The sequence below is a fragment of the Talpa occidentalis genome, unplaced genomic scaffold (genome assembly GCF_014898055.3).
Source record: "Talpa occidentalis isolate TD23 unplaced genomic scaffold, MPIMG_talOcc4v2.1 talOcc4.7, whole genome shotgun sequence".
Taxonomy (NCBI): domain Eukaryota; kingdom Metazoa; phylum Chordata; class Mammalia; order Eulipotyphla; family Talpidae; genus Talpa; species Talpa occidentalis.
In genome coordinates this window covers 24852068-24865803 of record NW_023605083.1, presented here as the reverse complement: position 1 = coordinate 24865803, position 13736 = coordinate 24852068, and positions in this window count along the sequence as shown.

Sequence of the window (13736 nt, the reverse complement as noted above, 5' to 3'; positions counted from 1 at the left end):
TTCAAACTATACTACAAAGCCATAATAATCAAAACTCCTTGCATGTTTTATTATCAGATTGAAAGTGAAAGGGCATGTGATGCAGACGTACGCACAGGATGCTTGATTCACGAAGATCAACCCCTAGAAATGTTCATTTTGGCCTAAACTTGGCCTGCCTCATAGTGCTCTTTAACTCACTACATTTTGTGGGTGTCTGCCCTGTTTTTGAACACTCCTTTAGAGGAGCAACATCTTACATTTCTCTTGTCGCTTCTCGTGGCTTCATAATAAACATATCGAGACTCAAGTAGAGAAGAATTTTCTCACTTTAAAGAAAAAAAAACCTCCTTAATTTTCTGGAGAGGGCCACAGAAGACCTGGAGTTAGACCAACCTCGGTCAGAAGTCCAGATGCACCAGCTGTATATAAGGCAGGTTATTTTAACTGTCCAAATCTCAGTTTCTTCAACTGTGAAACCTGGGTAATAAGACCTACCTTGTAATATTCGCATGGGGATGGGTGATAATACATGTAAATGTTCAATAAACGGTAGTTGTTAAAATTGTTTGAGTGGGGATTGTATAGCAGATTCTGTAGACCAATGGTTCTCAACCGATTTGTTGCCTCTCCCACCCTCCAGCCCCCACCCCACTCCCTGTCCCCAGCACACTTGGCAATATTTAGAGATGTTTTCATTGCCACTGCTAGGACAGAGAACGAGGGGAACACCAGGCATCTAATAGGTAGAGACCTGGGATGCTGCTGAACACACCCAGGACAGCCCCATAACAAAGAATTATCTGACTTAAATATCAGCAGTGCTGAAGTTGAGAGATCTCGGGCTTGACAAGATGGGAGTCCCCAGCCTTGACCTGTAAAACATGCCGAAGTGTGCTAGTCCCCCTCCCTTGGTTGCAGCCCCGTGTGTCCTCTCCTCGAAAGGACTCCTTTCCAGGAGAAAAAAAGAAAACCATCCCTGCCTTTTGGACATTAGTTCTGCACCAAGCACTAAACAAAGGGAATTCAGTTGACTGGGCCCTCTGCGTGGCTTCATTGGCGGTGGACTAGAAAACCAGTTACCACAGCAGGTCATCCTGAGTCCTCTCTCTGCCCCTTCCTCCTCTTAATCCCTTTCTCCTTCTATAAAACTATTGGAAACTGAAGTCCTAGCATGTGAAGACTCTTGGATCTAACAAACAGAGGTTGCCCCCATAACTGGGGCCTGTCATATTGAGCATCAGGTTTGTCTCAGGGAATGACTAGATCTACACTCGTGTCATATAAAGAAAAGCAATCATTTTGTGCTTTCTTAAAAAGGCACTATGGATGCATTTTACAATAGTTAACTTCATCTAATCCTTAATATGTCCCTAAATAAGGCACTATGTTTCTTTTTTCATTTAGGAAGAAACAAACTCAGAAAGGACAAGTAATTTAGCCCACTTCACACAGCCAGTAAATGGTGGGACTGGGCTTCAAGCCCAAGTCTGTCTAATCCCTGACTCTTGCTCAAACTAAAGTTTGTGTGTCAGCATCATTTTGAGAACCATGGTTAAATCACTTCATTCTCATGAGGAATGACTATGAAACTAGGGTGCAGCTGGCAAAACTGGATCGGAGTCTCTCTCCCCCTTACTTTAAGCATCCTAATATCATCATAAAAGACCTGATAGGTGCATGGCAAACAGAAGCCCTACTACTGTAAGGCTGCTAATTAAAATACAGGATGCCCAGGTAAATTTGAATTTCAGATAATTTTTAATAGAAATGGATCCTACATATTGCATGGTATATACTTCTAATCTGTCATTCACATGGAACTGGGCATCCTGTGCTTTCCACTCCTAAATCCAGCAACCTTATACTTGCTTTTGAGACGCAAAGTTTCCTCCTAAAGATGGAATTTACCCCCAAGTCCTAAAATCCCATCCAAACAACAAGGCCCCACAGCCCTGGGGAACTTGTCTCCCTTCTTGCCAAGTGAAAGGAGGAGGAATTTCAAATCAGGCTCTTTGCCAGAAACAATCATGAAAACAGAGTCACAACATGCAGGAGGTCGGGAGCACAGCTTGTGTCACCATCTGACAGCCTCACTGCAGCAGCCGCCCCTTCCAGTCCACCTCCAGCCTCCTGCTCCTTCTCAGATCCCGAGGGAGGGGGTTGTTAATGAAGTGCATCTGCTGGGGCTGGAAAGGGGGCAGGAATAGGAAGGCCAGTATCCCTCACTCCTCCCTCTGCTTCACACCCAGAGAGAACTCTGACCTGCCCAGCTGAAGAGACTCCCAGAGAGAGGGGTCAAGTCCAGCCAGGGGAAGGGACGGAGATCTCGGTGGGGAAGCTGAACTTTTCCAGATCCCTGGTAGAGGATTTGGTCAATGGCGGCGGCCCCCTCCCCTCATTCTCACTGGTCACATCTGCTTAGACAGCTGTGCTCTGCCTCCCAAGAGAGTGAGACTGACAGATAGAAGGGAGTTAAAACAAAAAGAACTGCTATTCTATGAGTTTCGCTGTGCACCAGGCACAGAAGGGACACTACTTCACCTAGTCCTTCAACAGTCCTGTGAAATATTAAAATGGGGTCACTTACAGGGGGGAAGCTCAGCCTCGTTAACCTTGACATGGTCTTAGGATCTAGGTTGAAACCTGGCTCTGACCATTCCTAGAGGTTGAACCATATGAAATTGCCATTTTCATCAAAAATGGCTGAATAGTGGCGATTTCATGTGATAACCTAATAGCTATGTGGCCACTTAACATCTCTGACTCTCAGCTTTACATTGTAAAAATGGAGATAATACTAGTGTCTTTCTCAGGGCTGTGGTAGTAATTAAATGACATCATATATTCTAAGCCTTTAACACACTGTTTGGGGCATTAAGAACTAAATGGGGGGGCCTCCCTGGTGGCCCTGGGGGTTGAGACACAACCTATGAGGCTGTTGGCAGCCTCTGCAGCACGAGTTCGATCCCCGGCCAGGGAGCAACCCACGTGGCACAGCAGACTCTCCTGAATGGCCCGCTGCTCCCCTCAGCAGTGTTTCAGGCAATCTGCCTCTTCTGCTCCCCACTCTTTCTCTGGTGGATCCTCTCACCCCACCCCACCTCTGGCCTGTACCCCAGCTCTTGTATGCGTAAATAAATAAATCTTTAAAAAAAAAAAAAAGGACTAAATGGGGCCTCCCCAGGGGCGCATGGGTTAAAGACAGCTCTATCAAGCTATCGCCAGCCACGAGTTCAATCCCCAGCCAGAGAGCGGACTCACCTGCTGCTCCCCTCAGCAGTGTATTTCAGTACGTCCACCTATTCTGCTCCCCACTCCTGGTGAATCCTCTTACCACTCACCGCTCACCCACTCCCCTGCACCTCTGGCTTACACCCCAGTTCTTGTATGCATAAATAATCTTAAAAAAATAAACCACAGGCTGGAATTATCATTGCCGTCATCATTACTGTTTTGCTGACAGCACAGGAAAGCTGCACACAGCCCCATAGAGTGATTAGTCGTCGAGGAAAGGTGTCTGTGAGTGAAGACAGCTTTTGCATCCCGTTGTCAGACCTCAGCCATCTACAGTCACGCACAAGGGCCCAGGCCAGTGAGTCCCATAGAAATTTCTGCGATGGTGGCAATGCTGTATGCTGTCTCATACGGTATCCACCAGCCATGTGCAGCTACTGAGCACTTGAACTGTAACTGTGTGTCTCAAGAATTACATTTCAAATTTTAATGAATTTTAATGAATTTCATTGTCAATTTAAATGCCACATGAATTTAGAGGCCACCATATTGGGTAAAGCCATTGTAGGTCTTTCTTCTGCCAGTATGGGCGCATCTGCTCCCACGTGAGGAGTGATCAATTGACTTTGTGGGTGAGGGACCCAGAAAAGTAGAAAATATGACACTCCCCCTGTTGTGGCCCAGAAAGTGGGATGGCTTTCCAGGACAACACATATAATTTTAGACACAGAGGTTGGTAGACTAGAATGACCTCTTTGGTTAAAGAGAAAAGATGAAACATCCCAAAGCATGCACAGCAATAGAGGTGCTCTGAGAGGACCGTGTCCATCATTAGTCTTCACCCTGAGGGAGTCTGGGATCCCTCCCTCATGCCAGCTGAAGTCCATACACTAACTATCTAAACCTCTTTCCTGAATAGGCTCAACAACACTTCCCTTGTTTTATTCCAGCTTTAAGGATATAAGCAGACATATTCACAAGAAATCTTTCTTAAAATGAAGGGAAGACATTAGGTTATCACCTGAAAAACAAACACTTTACTAAAGATTCGAGGTCCAGGAAGGTAGGCTTAGGTTTTGCTGAGCTTCATAGTCCCTTCTTCCAGTGATGCCCTGACCCCCAAATCAGTTCCCAAATGTGGTCCTCTATACCTCAACACTCCCTTCCTTCCTTGTTCTCCTTTGATATGACATCTTTAAACTCATGCTCATGATGGAACAGTATTCTCAGTTTTACTTTGTATGTCTACTCTAGTGTGATGTGCCTTCTCCCTTGGCCCATCTGGAGCCCTGTTTCACCCTTCTCTGTGCTGCTGTGTGGCCCGAGGTGGTGGTCTCCCATATCTACACCTCCCAGGCTCACTCAGCCTCTGAAGAATTATCAGCAGATGAGAGGAGGAACATTCTGGGCACTTACTCCCCACCCTTTCCCTGTGTGGCAGTAGTTGGAGTAGTGGTGAGTTTCTTCTTGTCTGACCACAATGCTCACAGGTTCCAGTAACACCTTCCCCTCCTGGTGTCCTTTCAAATTTAGGAGTGGTTATAGCCTCTTGCTATTTCTGTCTCTGAGTACCTCACTACCTCTTACTGGTTCCCTTAATCCTGGCCAAATGATTATAAATAGATTCTTTATTAAATAGGATTTTTATTAAAGTCACTTCAAATAAGCCCTTTGGGTATGACATCTGTTACCCACTGGGGTCCTAATTAGTACACCTTATCTACTTTAAGAAAAATATAATGCTCATATTCCCCAAATCACCACTGAAAAGATGAGGCATGCTTATCTGAGGATTCATGCCTCAGCATGAACCCAAAATATCACCCAGACTGAGACGCACAGCTCATGGATTTACAGACCAGGAGGTATGTCCAGATCTCATATTGGTAGGGAACCCTTGAGTGCCAATAAATGATTCATCCTTCCTGTCAAAGGCCTCCAACTCTGCTGTCCTTAGGACTAGTTTTCAATGACTCAATCTGTTGAGTGCCCTTCCCCAGCCCCATCCCACACATATTAATGGGTTTTCATGACTACATGATGGAACAGTGTGCATAAAATAAATTGGAATACATGCACCTAGGAACAGAAGTTTGGGTGCCCACTGAGGACATGAAGAAATCATCTTGGCTAGGCTCTTTCTTTACTCTCCTAAGGATTTATTAACCCTGTTTTGTAAATGATGTAACTGGAACCCAGAGAAATTAAGAAAAATGCCCTTAGATAGCAAAACATCTGTCTCTTATGCTGCCACCCCCCTTCCTATGCCCACAGCAGACATTGCTAATCAATCACATTACTTTTTCCCATTGGAAAGTCTCATTGCAGTTCTTTAGCAGCCAACACAAATCTGTCAGAGTTGACACTCAAGATCTGTTTGTCATCCTGGCATGTGCTCAGACTTTAAAAACTAGAACATGAGACTAGAAATAAGTCTTTACAGTCTCCTAGTACACTGTTCTTTATGAAGGATTTTCCTGAAGACGCAGAAAACCTATGCAGGCTATGTTCATGCTATCCATATTACCTATGAAGTCTTCATAAGTGAACCTCCCTGAGCCTCAGTTTCCACATTATAATATGGAAACCACTGATACCAACCTGGGTTTCAATATGTAAGTACAAAGTACCTGCACAATATCTATCAAATAGTAGGTGTTCAGTTCATGGTATCTCTTATTATTCATTTCTTTATAAATAATGCCTTTGATGTCCAGCATGCCCTTCTGTGATGTCTGTTAGGGTTCATGTTATTGGGCTAGTCACCCAATATTCTAATTCTTCTGGAATATGTGCGCGGTAGACTGCATTTATCTACCATATTCAAGTTATGTGTGACTATGTGGTTTCCTTTGGCTAAATAAATGTAAGCAAAAGAAAAAAGTATTTCCAGAAGAAGCATTTAATTGCTGTTACTCTATTCCAGTCCTACTTTTCCTGTCTTGGTAACTGTGGAAACAGATGTCAAGATGGAGGATCCATCAGCCAAAAGCACTGAGTGTCAATGATCAGGATCAGCCAAACCCCAGGCTGCCCCCAGCTGACCTGTAGTATTCATGAGAAGTACATCTTTATTGGGTAAGGCCACAGATATTTTAGAGATTTTTCTTTCTGCAGCCAAACAGAATCCATCTGAGTGAATACTTCTATCTGTATCAAGGTTCCAGGGAAGCTGAAACTCTCCATCTCACAACAGAAAATAACTTAAAATAATCCTGTGTCTTAAATGTTGACATCTCCAAGACATTTTGTCACTACATAGTACTGAATAATAATGTTTTTTAACAAGTATCAAATGCCCATTACGTGTCATTGCTCTGAGCACTTTACATGAGCTAATGTGCACACCTAGCACAGTCCTGGCATGAACATTCAAACTTATGTTCATCTTCATCACCATTATTGTTACATATCATCTCCAGTCCTTGTGACAACCCAATGAGGTAGGGATGATTAATATCGCCACTTGACAGAAGGAAGAGACTAAGGTACAAAGCAGTCAGGCACTGTGACCAAGGTTTCAGAGTTAGAAAAGAAAACAGCAAGGATTTGAACTCAGGTATGCCTGAAACCAAGTCCCTGTTCTTTCACTGTTCAACACACATGACTGAATTCTGGGCCACACTTTTCCTGAGTCATCTCTGCTTCCCACCTGTGGGTTAGGTGCCCCAATTCAACTGTCCTCCTTGTTCTCCCACCTGCAACTGCTGTATGCTATTGATGATTCATTAGGGAGACAACTTGTGCTCCCCTAGGCCAACTTATCTATGAGAATGAAAACTTGGTATTCAGAAAGATGAGGTTTTTAAAATACACGTTTCCAGATTCACTATCAAGAGGGGGATTCTCCCTTCTTTTTCAAATTTCTTCAATATTTTTAGGCTGTCATTTGTCTCTATTTAAGTGGCACGGGGCAGGGGTCAGTGATAAGTTTGCTCTGGCCGGTCCGTCCATTCCTGGACAGCTGCGGAGGCCAAACAGGGAGCGGAGAGAGCGAGAGCCCGAATGCAACAGACCTTCCAGTCACCCTCCATTCGCAGGGCTTCCTCGAGGCCATTTATTTCATTAAAGCACAGGATGCTCATGGGAACTTGAGGGAAGGAGACAATTTCATTTTTCTTACACCTTGGAAATTAAAATTGTTTCTAAAAAAAATAATTTGCTTTGTTCTTTCAGGAAGCTAAGGAGAGGAGAAAAGGGGTCATTGTTAAGAAAATGAGAGGCAGTACAGGGAGGAAGGGAAAGAAAATAGAAAGACAGATTAGGGGAAGAGAGAGAGCAAGCTGGGAAGGGAAGAGACAGAGTAGAGGAGCTACATGACTGGTTCTGTGGCTTTATGAGAGCAGCAATCCATGTGATTTTTCATGGCTTTTAAAACTTCTCAATTGGTATTTGTATAGTAGGTTTCCTGAGACCACTCTCCCATGTCAGTGTCGGTGCGGAGGCTTCCCCATACCAAAAGTAACGCTTGGCAGGGGACCTGAGAATTCGACTCAGTTTTGACATCATCTACTCAGACAGTGTTCAGTTCCACAGATTAAGGGCTGTTTCCCAAGATCCCGCTCCACTTCAGACACCAGCCGCAAGCCGCAGGCAAGCCCCACACCTGTGCTCCCGATCACAGTTCCTGAAACCCCCTCCTCGGACATCTGGTGCCTGTTGCAAGCCCAGATTATTATCTGTTTCCGACTACCTGGCTATAAATCAGTTTCCCAGGTCACACACCTCAGCTTCGATTAATTTGCTAGAACAGCACACAGAACTCAGGAAATCCATTTACTCACTAGATCACCAATTTATTACAAAGGATACTAAAGGATAAAGATCAACAATTAAATGAAAAGCTCAGGGTAAGAAGGTATGGGGAGAAGTTGTGGCGCTTCCATGCCCTGTACGGGTGTGTCTTTCTCCCCAAAGCTTCACATGTTCATCACCCACCAGCTCTCCAAAACCCCTCCCGTCAGGCGTTTATGGAGCCTCATTACAGAAGCACGATGGGTCACGTCATTGGCCACTGGCAATTGAACTCTATCTCCAGCCCCTCCCTCCTCGCCTCAGGTCTGGGGTAAGACTGGGCGCTCCAACCTCTATTCATGTTGGTTTCTCTGGCAACTGGCCCTACTCACCCCCATTCTTAGATATTTTCCAAAGTTACCTCATTAATACAAGAGGCATTAATACATTAATACAAGAGATGCCTTTATCACTTTTAATACTTTAACTCCTAGGGGAGCTGTGAATCAGGAACTGTAAATGAAGACCAAATATGAGAAATATATTTTTTTGGTCTTCTGAATGACAAATTATTCCTTATTAATCACCATATCAAAGCACTATATTGTCAACCCATCCATATCTGGGGTATTTTATAGTTTCCTCCCCATACCCTCAGCAATGCTGCTAGCAGTGGCTCCCACAATCTAGTTCATAACTGGTTCATCTGTTCATGTTGAAAGAACATGTAGGAGGGAGACTTTTCAGTTTAACTGGCCTAGGTTCAGAATGTTGCCCTATCATATTTTTTTTCATTCAACAAATATTCATTGATCACCATATATGTGCCAAGCATTGTTCTGCTACTAACTGGAATAAAAGTCTCAAGGGTAAACAAAGAGTTTATTAGATGATCAAACTGAGGAGGCATACTGGGAAGCAGTCCAACACATTTCACTCTGTAAGAACTACTCCAGCATTGTGGAAATGCATTCTTTATTCAATGCTGGGTACACAACATTTAAATCTTTACTTAGCTCTTGGTGATGAGTAGTAGTTGAAAAGACTGGCTTTACCTGCGAGGGATAGTTTTTGCATAGCTATTTCACAGACTTCAAGTCTAGGCAGATGGCTATGCTCTCTTGTCAGTTAGAGCTGGGAGGGTTAGAACATTTAACAGGATGTTCGCACTAGGCACTTGGTTACAGTGAAGGAAATTCCCTGCCTTTATAAAGTGCTCATCCCAGGGGAATAAGTAAAAAGCAAAATATATAGTGTCTTAGTCACAAGTAGAATGGAGAAAAATAAACCATAAGAGGATAAGGAACACAGCAGGTGCTTGACTGTTTGTTGTAATGTTGATGAGAAAAAAAGAATTCCAGATGACTGACGTTGAACAAACTGTCATTCTAGGGCCTGGTTTCATCACATGTCCTTTCTCTTAAAACTGCAGCTTCCAAGAACCTACTGAGGATATTAAGTGAGGACTTACTATAAAAATAATGGAGTGACACTTTAAAACAAGATGTGCAGAGTAAGCCTCACTATGACAAATGATACTAGTGCAAATTCTTAAAAGGAAGGTGACCCCCTCAGTCTAGTAATTACAGGAGAATGAACAGGTTGTATGCCCCAGTGTGAGAGAATAATTTTTGAAGTCCACACATCAGAGTGAACTGGAAAAATAGGAAGTGATAAGTAAGAAGTAGAACATTTGAAATTGACTTTACGGAATGGCTACAATCCCCTTAATGCTAAATCTAGAGCAAGACCGTGGGAGAGTAGGATAGAAGACAAAGTCATGAAGGAACTGAGAGTCAAGGGCATTGGAAGTTCTATCCATGTAAAGTCATGTAGAATTGGAAAGAGTGGTGTTAGAGAGGGTGACAGTGAGCCAGGTCCTAGCTTCATGGGATTAGAGGGAGCATTAGAAGATCAGTAGATGACTGTGATAAAAAGGGGGAGGGTCTTGCTTGCAATTCAAACTTGTTTGGAGAAATCAGGGAGGAGGGAAGCAGAATGTTTTCGAAGCAGCAATGAGGAGCAAGGACACCTATGTACTTCAGGCCTAGTAGATCAAAGCTGTTAGATAAAGGGCCATCACCAGAGGACTCTCAGGGAACAGGGTCTTCAGGGGAGAACCCGGGATCAGTGAAGTTCATTGAAATTTCACTGAGGAACACAACTGGTATTTAGTGTGCAGATGAGCCAAGGATGCTTAATGCCCAACAAGGACTAGAACAGTCCCACAAAATGTGATTTGTTCTATGCTATAGTGTCCCCACTGTAAAGCACAAACACACTGAAAGCAATCACCACTCTAAAGGTTAAGAGTATGCAGATGGTTGAGCCTAGCTCCAGAGACCTCACTGCAAGGGTTGGAGAATTTGGGGAAGGTAAGAGTTGGGGTCAGAAAAGGGGGCATCATACTGAAATTCTGGGAACTGAGCAATGGCCTAGGAGTTAAAGGTTTCTTATGGTGACTCCCATAAACATGGGTGCAGACACTGTGAGATGGTTCTGTTGGTAATGCCATGAATATGTAAAGTCTTGGATTTACATTATCCTCCTACTAAAGGGAGTGTGAAGTTAGGACAAGAGAGGATCTAATCTGGAACACACATAGCTTGGAATTCCCTCTTGGCCCTGGAGTCTGGAAGAAGTAAGGCCCTACATAGGCTTTCCAAGCTTTTCTTGATTCTCACCATAACTAAGCTGTGAGTCCTTGGGCAAGTTACTTAACCTTGCTGAGCCAATTTCATAATGCATAATGAAAGGTCTAAAATTAGACAATGTCCAGAAAGCAGCCGAAGCCAGAACCCATCCAACATGAGACAAATGCTCCCTGCTATCAGGCCCCAGCCTCTATCAGTTTACACATATGTGAGTTTAAACTCTGCCTCTCTTAACTGTGTGACCTGGGTCTAGTTATTTCACTTCTCTGAGCCTCAGTCTCTTGTATGTGAGGTTGAGAGAATAATCCCAGTTATGTGGGGATCGTGCATGGAATAATTAAAAGAATGATGGAACGAACCATAAAGTTTTGACTTCTGCTCCTTGCTGGAAGATTCCAAAGCATAAGAAAATACTTTTCTCTTCCCTACCCCTAGTAATTTCTAAAGTAAACCATTGGCCTCTGTGTACGGACTCCCTCATCCCTGGGACAATTAGGAACTTCTTTGATAAGATTTCAGAGCTACCACTCAGGCTTCTGCCTGGGAGGCAGGAGCACATCAAGGATTATGGTAGGATGTGCTGAGCTAGAAGACAACACAGAGGAGAATTTCGAATTGACACAGGACTACAAGTAGCCAATACCAGGACAAGAGAGGTGAATTCCATGAGACGTGGGGAGAAGGGACTTAGGTTCTGAAAGGAAAAAGCAGAGGCCTGGATGGCATCCTCACATACAGCCCTGATGTGTGAGAGGCTAGTGGGACACAGAATTCACAGTCTTCACTTCTTTCTTCAGCCCCACCATGCTGGCAACCATTTCTGCAGCCTGGAAGACAAGGGCACCATGTGGTGCGTAAAGCAAGCATGTTGCATTTCCCCCCATCTTGTTCTTGGCTCAGAGTGTAGCAGTCCACCTGCCTGAAGCTCAAATAGTTCTGGAGTCAAGGTCATCTTCCACACAGGTGTCCTTGGAGGTTGCTTCCCCCTTTCAGCATGGGGTGGTGGCAGGTGCTTATGGTGCAACTGCCTTGCCAAACACTGTGGGGGGCTGGGATAAAGTCACCTTGCACCTGATGTGTTCTGCTTCAGTATCTCTCAACCCAGCCTTCCAATTTCAAGCTCTTACTTTCATTCCTTTCTTGGTAACTTAAGCTCAATCATCCGGTTAAGACTCACTGAGGATTTGTTCCCCCCACCCCCTGTAAAATGGGAGTCATTCTATGATATAGGATTTTTGTGACCCAAATCGATCATAGAAACACTTAACATGGCATTTAGTAGACTGGACGTGAATGCGGGGTGGTGGCGGCAGCAGAATTAGTAACATTAATAATAATAGGAGCACCACTAAGATCCAGATGAGGAGCTGGCTGGCTCAGATGCAAGCAGTCCCTACGAAGAAAGCACATCGGCTCAACAGCCCTGACGACATGGTTCTACTCCCAGCTTTGCCGGACACTGACCTAGCAGAGTTGGGTGAGCTCCCGGTTCTCGGCCCTTGTGTTGTATCTGTCAAATGGGAGAGGTTTACGCACCTGCAGGTAGAAGAGCCCTCAGAGAATATCTGGCCCAACCCTTTCTCCTCTATACCCTGTTTTTACAGAGAGAGAAACTGAATCCAAGACTATAAAGCTGCCTACCTAATGCACGCAATGAATGCTGCTCACAAATCCACATACTTAGTTTATTGTTTGGTTTACTGGTGTTAATTGGGAGGGTTGTGAAGGGAAGAGGCAAAGGATCTGGAAACATGACATTCTCTTCCCTTGGACTCTTAATATGTTGGAGAAACAAGGTAACACCATACAAACAACAACAAAAATTTTCCAGAATTGAAAGTATGAGAAGTTCTCTGAATATGAAAAATATTTGCATAGACAAGCTGAGGTAGCCACTTTCCAAGATGTCGTCCCTGACCCCACCCCTCGGTATCTGCATCCTTGTGCAGTCTCCTCCCACGTTGTGCCAGCGCTGATCTCAGTGATAACAGAATAAGGCAAAAGTGATGGCATGGCTGAGGATTAGGCAATAAAAGACTGTAGCTTCTGCCTTGGACTCTCCCTCTAATCCCTGGCACTTGAAGAAGTTGGCTGCCATGCCAGAAGGGCATTCAGGAAGCCAGTAAAGAGGACCACGTAGTGAGGGGTCCAGCCAATAGGCAGCGAGGAACTAAGTCCCACTAACAACCCCAGCCCGGGAGTGAGCTTGGAGTCAGCTCCATCACCCCACTCGTTGCAGGCCCAGTGACAGCTTGATAGCCTCCTCATGAAAGATCACCCCAGTAAAATCGTGCCTGGATTCCCACCCGATAGAAACTGAAATAATACGTACATGTCATTTTATAGTTTCGAGCTGATAAATTCTAGGTACTTTGTTATGTAGCAGCAGATTGCTAATACATAGCCACAGATCATCATTATTCTTCAGAGTACCTATTGAGTGCCAGCCCTGTGCTCCCCAAAGAATAGGCAACAAAGATTCAAAATAGAAACTGCAGCTAGGAATTACCACTGCGTTGCATTGAGGCTGCCCATTTGGGCCTGCTGGTAGCAGGCAGTGGTATACACTGCTGGGGAGGTGGCAGAGGCTTCAAGAGAGCTTTTCAGAGGAAAGTCTTGGTTTTTTCTAAAAGTGAGATCACAAGGCTCTTGAGTGCCTAGATAGTTGTGTGTGAGAGAAATGTATATATAATGTGAATGTCAAGATGAAGTGTAGGGCAGCAACACAGGGCCATCTTACTTGGCCCCTAAAAGGAGGCAAATTCTAATAAGGGCCCCAAAGACAGGTGGGAATGAAACACTCACTCTGTAGTAGGTGCTTTAACTGCTCCATGGAAATGTCTGGCAGCTTCTGTGAGCTAGGGTTCAGTCCTATCTACATGCTACATAGGGCAACATCAAGTTAGTCACCTACCTATCCACAAAATGAGAATAAAGTCAACTATTCACTCAAAGGCATGTGGTAAATATCAGACAAGAAAATGCTCTGCCAACTATAAAACAATGACCAAATGTTCACTATGATAAGGAAAATACAGTGAGATCTTGAATAAAGTTTCCAGAACTGGGCCTGGTTCCCAGTATAAGGCTGACAAATGGTAGGTTTTGTCCTTTTTGAAAAGTTCACCTCCA